Below are 7,059 nucleotides of genomic sequence, written 5' to 3' on the forward strand. Positions count from 1 at the left end.
GATTGCTTCCTTGGGTTAGAGAAGCCCGAGGGAAGTATGTATGTCCTGTGTGATAGCACAGGCTAGAACGCTTGTCCGCAGAAGTAGTGAGCTGTTTCTCAGAGCAGCATCTCCATAGTGACCAAATGTCTCAAAAGACAACATTCAAGGCTATTTATGCTGCCATAAATGTTGGAGGATAAAAGTGTACACTGTCACCCTCTGAGGTATTCGGCATTTATATAATTCCTGTTCCAAAGCAGCTGATGGCCAGAGTTCATTATTCCTACACCAATACACCACCAATTCCTACATAACACAAGTTTGTTCTTAAACTGAAAAAATTGATTGACAGGTAAGGGTATTCAGGGTCATTGAAACAGAAAGAAAAATATTTGGAAGTAAAATAGTGGCAGGTGCAAAATATTTGCATCGAGTGTAGTAGAAACAAGAGTGGATGACGCATGTGCCTTTCCTCTGCTCTTGGAATCATTTATTTAGGTTACAATATACATGATGGCAGGTTGGTACTGGCTCAGCCTATCCATGACTTCCTCGTAAGGGTATGAGGTAAGTAAGAAAGCTATGTCTCCAAGGAGGCCCCATGACAGAGTTGATGGCCACTCCTGAATGTAAGGTAAACGGTAAAGTCAATAAGCCTTGTTAGCTTGAGCATTTGCTACTAACTTGCTACAACACGTGATATTTTTTTAGAACATCCTAACTATCAATGCCATAAATGGTGTGGCTTCCAGAAGGATGTGAATGAAGAGTGTCAGTCCCCATTCAGAATTAATGCCCAAAGGCCTGGCAGAGTTTGGAACTCCAGCCTTTCCAGACAACAATGAGGACACTTACAAAGACGTCAGTATCAGCTTCAGCCCTCGGGGAAACAGACTTAGACAAAACCTGAAGCTGGCTTAGTAGTCGCCTAGTTGGTCAGGACAGGATTTGTTGTATCTAACATGACCTACGCCCAGTTCACTAAAGCTTCATTTCTGGAGGATCCTATTGTTTGATCTGTTCCCTGGAAGAATCCTGTTCGCAGAGCAAATCCCTTCTTTCCCCATCACAGGACGGTACTGAGGAAAGCTCCATTCACAGTGTGCTGGTCAGAAAGGTGCAGGCACTGCTCAGAACCACAGCCCCAGGGCTTTTGCTTACTGGGTCAAGCAAACAAGAGCTCATCCAAAATTTAAGAGATCCGGGAATGAGATATTATTAAAGGCATGTAGAGGCACTTTCTGGAGCTTTAGAAGGCTTTAGCCATTTGACAGAAGGTGCCACAGCCATCTGTGGCTGTCTTTAAGTCCCTGTGCTATCAGGAAATAGAGGCCACGATAGATTTGTAAGTGGAACACTGAAAGAGCACACGATCAGATACGGATGACCAGGGGAAGGCTTGCTGGCAGAAAGCATTTAAGGCAGCGGTTCTCAACCTGTGAGTCTCGACCCCCTGGGAGTGCGTAAATCAGATATGCAGCATCTCATATTTACTTACTGATTCATAACAATAGCAAAATTGCAGTTCTAAGGCAGCAGCCAAATAATTTTGTAGCTGGGGGTCACTACAGCATGAAGAACTGAATTAAAGGGTGGCACCTTAGGACGGCTGAGAACACCGATTTAAGGGAGGTTCTTGTCACCTGACTCCAGAGGTGTTGGTGTCGACACATGGCAGCAGAGACACTACCAAACAATCCTGGGAAGACATCAGACTAACCAAAATTAAACACGACACCAAAAAATGTCCTTGGAAGTGTTAGGCTGATTTTTATAACCATCATATAGGCTTTCATCAAATAGTTCTTTATATAAATAAAGCACTATAGCCTGTAACTCTTCCAAGGGGGAGCGATCAGTAATCTACCTCTGAAGGGCCCTCATGGTTGGCTTAAAGGTAAGGACTTCACATATACTTAATATGTACACTTAGTAGTTCTAGCTGTATTCTCGAAGGAGAAGAGATCACCTCTAGAATTAGGCTCTTTGATCACCTCCCCCTGGAGGCGGGGGGGGGGAGCCTTGCCTGGCCACAGAGGAAGACAATGCAGCCAGTTCTGATGAGACCTGATAGGCCAGGGTCAGAGGGAAGGGCAAGAGGATCCCCCTATCAGTGGACTAGGGGAGGGGCAAACAGGGAGAAGAGGGAGGGAGGGTGAGACTGGGAGGAGATGGGGGAGGGAGCTATAGCCAGAATACAAAGTGAACAAATTGTAATAAATAATAAATAAAAAAAAATAAAAAAAGAATTAAGGGAACCAGATAGAAATTCCAGAATTGAAATTATAATAACTAAAATAAAAGTTAACCAGATAGGCTCAATAACAAATTGAGTTTTCAGGAAAAATTATCAATAAATTTGAAGATAAATTTCTAGATTCTACACAATCCAATTAAGTAAGATAATGAGTGAAGAAAAGTGAGGAACCTGCAGAAATCTGAAGCAAAGGTGCTTGCAAGAAAGGAAGTCAGTAACCATATAAACAGAAAAGAAAGAAAGAGAGAGAGAGAGAGAGAGAGAGAGAGAGAGAGAGGAAGGAAGGAAGGAAGGAAGGAAGGAAGGAAGGAAGGAAGGAAGGAAGGAAGGAAGGAAGGAAATGATTGACCAGACGATTCTCAGAATCTCCACACATCAATGACAGACATTAATCTTTGAATGTATCAAATAAGGTCGAAGAACCTATGCATGGAAATATCTGTAATAATCTACATTTGGTGATATCATAGCCAACTTTATTAAAACAAAGGGGAGAATTTCAAAAGCAGCAAGAAAAAAATGATTCATTTCATATACAGGGATCCCAATAAAATGAACAAATGACTTCTCTGCAGAAGCCATAGCATTTAAGTAGCATTTGATGATATACAGAATGCACTAAAAGAAAACTGGGAACAGACAATTCTAAGTCAGTCAAGCTATCATTCAAAACTGAAGTATAGGCCAAGCTCAGCACTGTATAACAGTAATGGCCTACACTTGGAAGATTAAGGCAGGGGGATTGTAAGTTTAAGAGTATACTGGCCTATATACCAATACCCTATCTAAAAAATAATAATAAAATAGCAAGAGAATTTAGAACATAGTCATGTTGAAAAAGAAACCCAGAAGTGTCTGCAAGAAAGGATGCCTGAACAGAAATGCAATGCACATGGAGAAATGCAATGTCCTCCTACAGGAAGAGCAGATGGCTGTTTCCTCTACAGCAACAGTGAGAGCACTGAGCCGGCCAGTCCTCGGGAATGGGTGATACAGACTGAGCACATCTGAAGCAGGTCAAATGCCCAGCTCTGAGAAAGGCCAGTTTCCATCAAGGAAAACGTGACACCTGCACAGAACTCAAGTTTCTGCTTTCATGACTTGTAATTTTGTGTTTGTTTAATGTCTGACTAATGGCACGGGAAAGAGGGCCGATGGACACATTAGCTGTCACGTGATTTCCAGGAGACTCTGGGCTGAGCGATGTCCAGGAGTACTGCTATGAAGCGTGCTCTCCCAGCCTCACGGGACCATCGATATTCCTTGGTCGTCTCTCTAGTTGTGTAACCCGAGTCAGACACCTCATTCCCTGTCCTTAAAGACAGCATATGCGTGAGCAACAGATGGGCCACTGGCGTGTGTGCAGTATCGCTGATTTGGTAATCCAGTCTTCCAGACTAGGGTGGGAAGACTGCTACGGTTGGGCCCACGTCCATCAGCGCCGTGCAGCTGAACCGCTGCGCACCCCAATCCTGCCAGCACCTGGTGCAGACATCTTGTCTAGGAGTGCCACTGGCCTAGAGAAGTGTTTGTTTCTGTGGCATCTGCTCATGTAGCCCAGGCTAGCCTCCAGCTCCCTATGTAGCAAAGGATGGTAACTGAACTTCTGACCTGTCTGCCTCCATCTCCCTGGTTCAAGGGTAACGGGGTGTACCCCCGTGCTCTGCTCCTGTGATGCTGGGAGTTGAATTCATGGCTTTGATCATGACTGGTAAGTCCTCTCCCAACTGAGTTGCTTCCACAGCCCAATAGGAAGTGTTACGTCAACAGAGTGAGCACACATGGACATTGTTGAGCGTGTAAGTCACATGCTTGTGTGCTTCACCTTTTAAATAAGGTTACAGCAGAAGTCCACATACGCAGGATGTAGCAAACAGCCTCTCTGCTAGGGGAGCTGAATTATGATCCCCAAACTCTGTCTCTCCCAGTATTCTATGTCCTGATTCTCTGAATCACTCCATTTAGAGCTGAATAGTCTACTGTCCCTTGTTCTCTGACCACTGGCCAGTTGTGGGTCCCTGGGTTAACCACCATCTGCTGCAAACAGAAGCTTCTCAGATGTGGGCTGACAGATGTGAGATGTGGGCTAACAGATGTGAGTGTGGGCTGACAGATGTGAGTGTGGGCTGACGGATGTGAGTTGTGGGCTGACAGATGTGAGTGTGGGCTGACAGATGTGAGTGTGGGCTGACAGATGTGAGATGTGGGCTGACGGATCTGAGATGTGGGCTGACGGATGTGAGTGTGGGCTGACAGATGTGAGTGTGGGCTGACGGATGTGAGTTGTGGGCTGACAGATGTGAGATGTGGGCTGACAGATCTGAGATGTGGGCTGACGGATGTGAGTGTGGGCTGATGGATATAAGATCTGGGCTGACGGATGTGAGTGTGGGCTGATGGATCTGAGATGTGGGCTGACGGATGTGAGTGTGGGCTGATGGATGTGAGATGTGGGCTGATGGATCTGAGATGTGGGCTGATGGATCTGAGATGTGGGCTGATGGATGTGAGTGTGGGCTGACAGATGTAAGATCTGGGCTGACAGATGTGAGTGTGGGCTGACAGATGTGAGATGTGGGCTGACGGATCTGAGATGTGGGCTGACAGATGTAAGATCTGGGCTGACAGATGTGAGTGTGGGCTGACGGATGTGAGTGTGGGCTGATGGATGTGAGATGTGGGCTGACGGATGTGAGTGTGGGCTGATGGATGTAAGATCTGGGCTGACGGATGTGAGTGTGGGCTGATGGATGTAAGATGTGGGCTGACGGATGTGAGTGTGGGCTGACGGATGTGAGTGTGGGCTGATGGATGTAAGATCTGGGCTGACAGATGTGAGTGTGGGCTGACGGATGTGAGTGTGGGCTGATGGATGTGAGATGTGGGCTGACGGATGTGAGTGTGGGCTGATGGATGTGAGATGTGGGCTGATGGATGTGAGTGTGGGCTGATGGATGTAAGATCTGGGCTGACGGATGTGAGTGTGGGCTGATGGATGTAAGATGTGGGCTGACGGATGTGAGTGTGGGCTGATGGATGTAAGATCTGGGCTGACGGATGTGAGTGTGGGCTGATGGATGTAAGATGTGGGCTGACGGATCTGAGATGTGGGCTGACAGATGTAAGATCTGGGCTGACAGATGTGAGTGTGGGCTGATGGATCTGAGATGTGGGCGCTGAGCCTACGACTGTAACGGGAAGTCATCGGAAGTCAGTTTACAGCCTAACAGTGGCGGGTTCTCCCTTAATATCCAGATCCATCTAGTCACAGGTTCTTGGACCAACAATGGTTTCAAGGGCTAGTTTCATCTTACCAACTTGGACTTAAATTGAATTAGAAAGTGGTTGGTTGCTTGTGTGATAATCGTGCCATTATTACTCCAAGGCATGTAACTTGGCAAGCCAGTGTCTGCTGTAGCTCAGAGAGTTCCCAGCTGGGTAGCCTGGTGAACACTTTCCTCCTCCTGGAGAGCCCATAGCACACTCCAACGCTGATCTAGGAAGTGAGGCCCAAGCTTCCCGGTCAGTGCTGGCTTGATTTCTCTGCGTTCTCTGACCCAAGTGTAAGGTGGCGTCTTCAGCCACAGAGTCCTACCATTCAGTTCTGGGGCAAATAAGAGGAAAACTCGTGGAAGCCAGAAGCTTCCAGAGCCTAATTATTTCTCCACTTCCAGTATTTGAACAGCCTTTCCCAGTGGATCTTTCCTACTGTGAAAACCAAAAAGCAAAAATGCCCTCAAGACCCTAAATGTTTTGAGTATGATCTTGGTGCTCAGAAAAAAAAAAAGTCAGCTTTGGAGTGTTTCAAACTTTGAATTTTGAGTTGGGAGATATTCAACCTGTACTTTAACACGTGGATCAGAGAATAGTGTTTGCCCTCTAGGTCATCCCAGGGGGCTTCTACCAATGCTTTCCTGACGTGTGTATGTGTGTGTGTGTGTGTGTGTGTGTGTGTGTGTGTGTGTGTGTGTGTGTGTGTTTGGTAAGTAAACAGTCACAGCAACTGCAGGCTTGAAAAAGCATGAACATTATGAACCCAGAGGCACCCAGGACATGAGTCTGAGACACCCGCCAGGAAAGAGGAGTAAGAATCATAAGGAATAGCAAACTACGTAGAGGGAGAAGAGAGACAGGAGTCCCAAGCCCAGCCTAGGAATGGGGAGCACCCGGTCATCTCTCTCCTGCCAGCGCACGTCTGAATCTCACAGGAGCTGCTTCTAGCTAGTGTCAGCCTATCCATTAGTGGTACAAAGACCAGGCTCTGCTGGGTTCTGTGGAGGACCATGCGTCCTTCAGTTTCTTGGTGGTCCTCCTCCCCCCTTCCAGGAGCACCACCTGTTGACAGCTAGCTCTTTCTTCATAGCTTGCCCTCGGGGAAGATAAGGTTTTGCCAACAACCTCTCTTTCTTCATGGTGTAAAATGGATCTAGGAAAACATCCAGACGAAGAGCAAAAGGACAGTGTCTCTGACCACTCTTCAGAACATTTATGAATTTTTCTTCTTCAGAACATTTTGTGGGGCGGTTGTGTTTCTATGGCAGCCCGTTACAGCTTAACTTTTCTGAATGGCTAAAATCGCTTTCCTCAGAATTTACAAGTGTTGCTCTTGATAAACTGTCAAGTTAACATTCTGCACACAGACTTCCATTCTGGAGATTTTACCCTGGGAAATGTAAGCAAACGTTTATAGGACTGACAGTCACCTCAGACATTTTAGCGTAAACTGTGGGGTTTAGTAGTAGCTACTGAATGAGAAAACACTTTCCTTTACCTATTGCAAGAAGGAACAGTGCTGTCGGTTTTCTTTCACTTGGAAGGTC

Source organism: Meriones unguiculatus, chromosome 16 (genome assembly GCF_030254825.1).
Source record: "Meriones unguiculatus strain TT.TT164.6M chromosome 16, Bangor_MerUng_6.1, whole genome shotgun sequence".
Lineage (NCBI taxonomy): Eukaryota > Metazoa > Chordata > Mammalia > Rodentia > Muridae > Meriones > Meriones unguiculatus.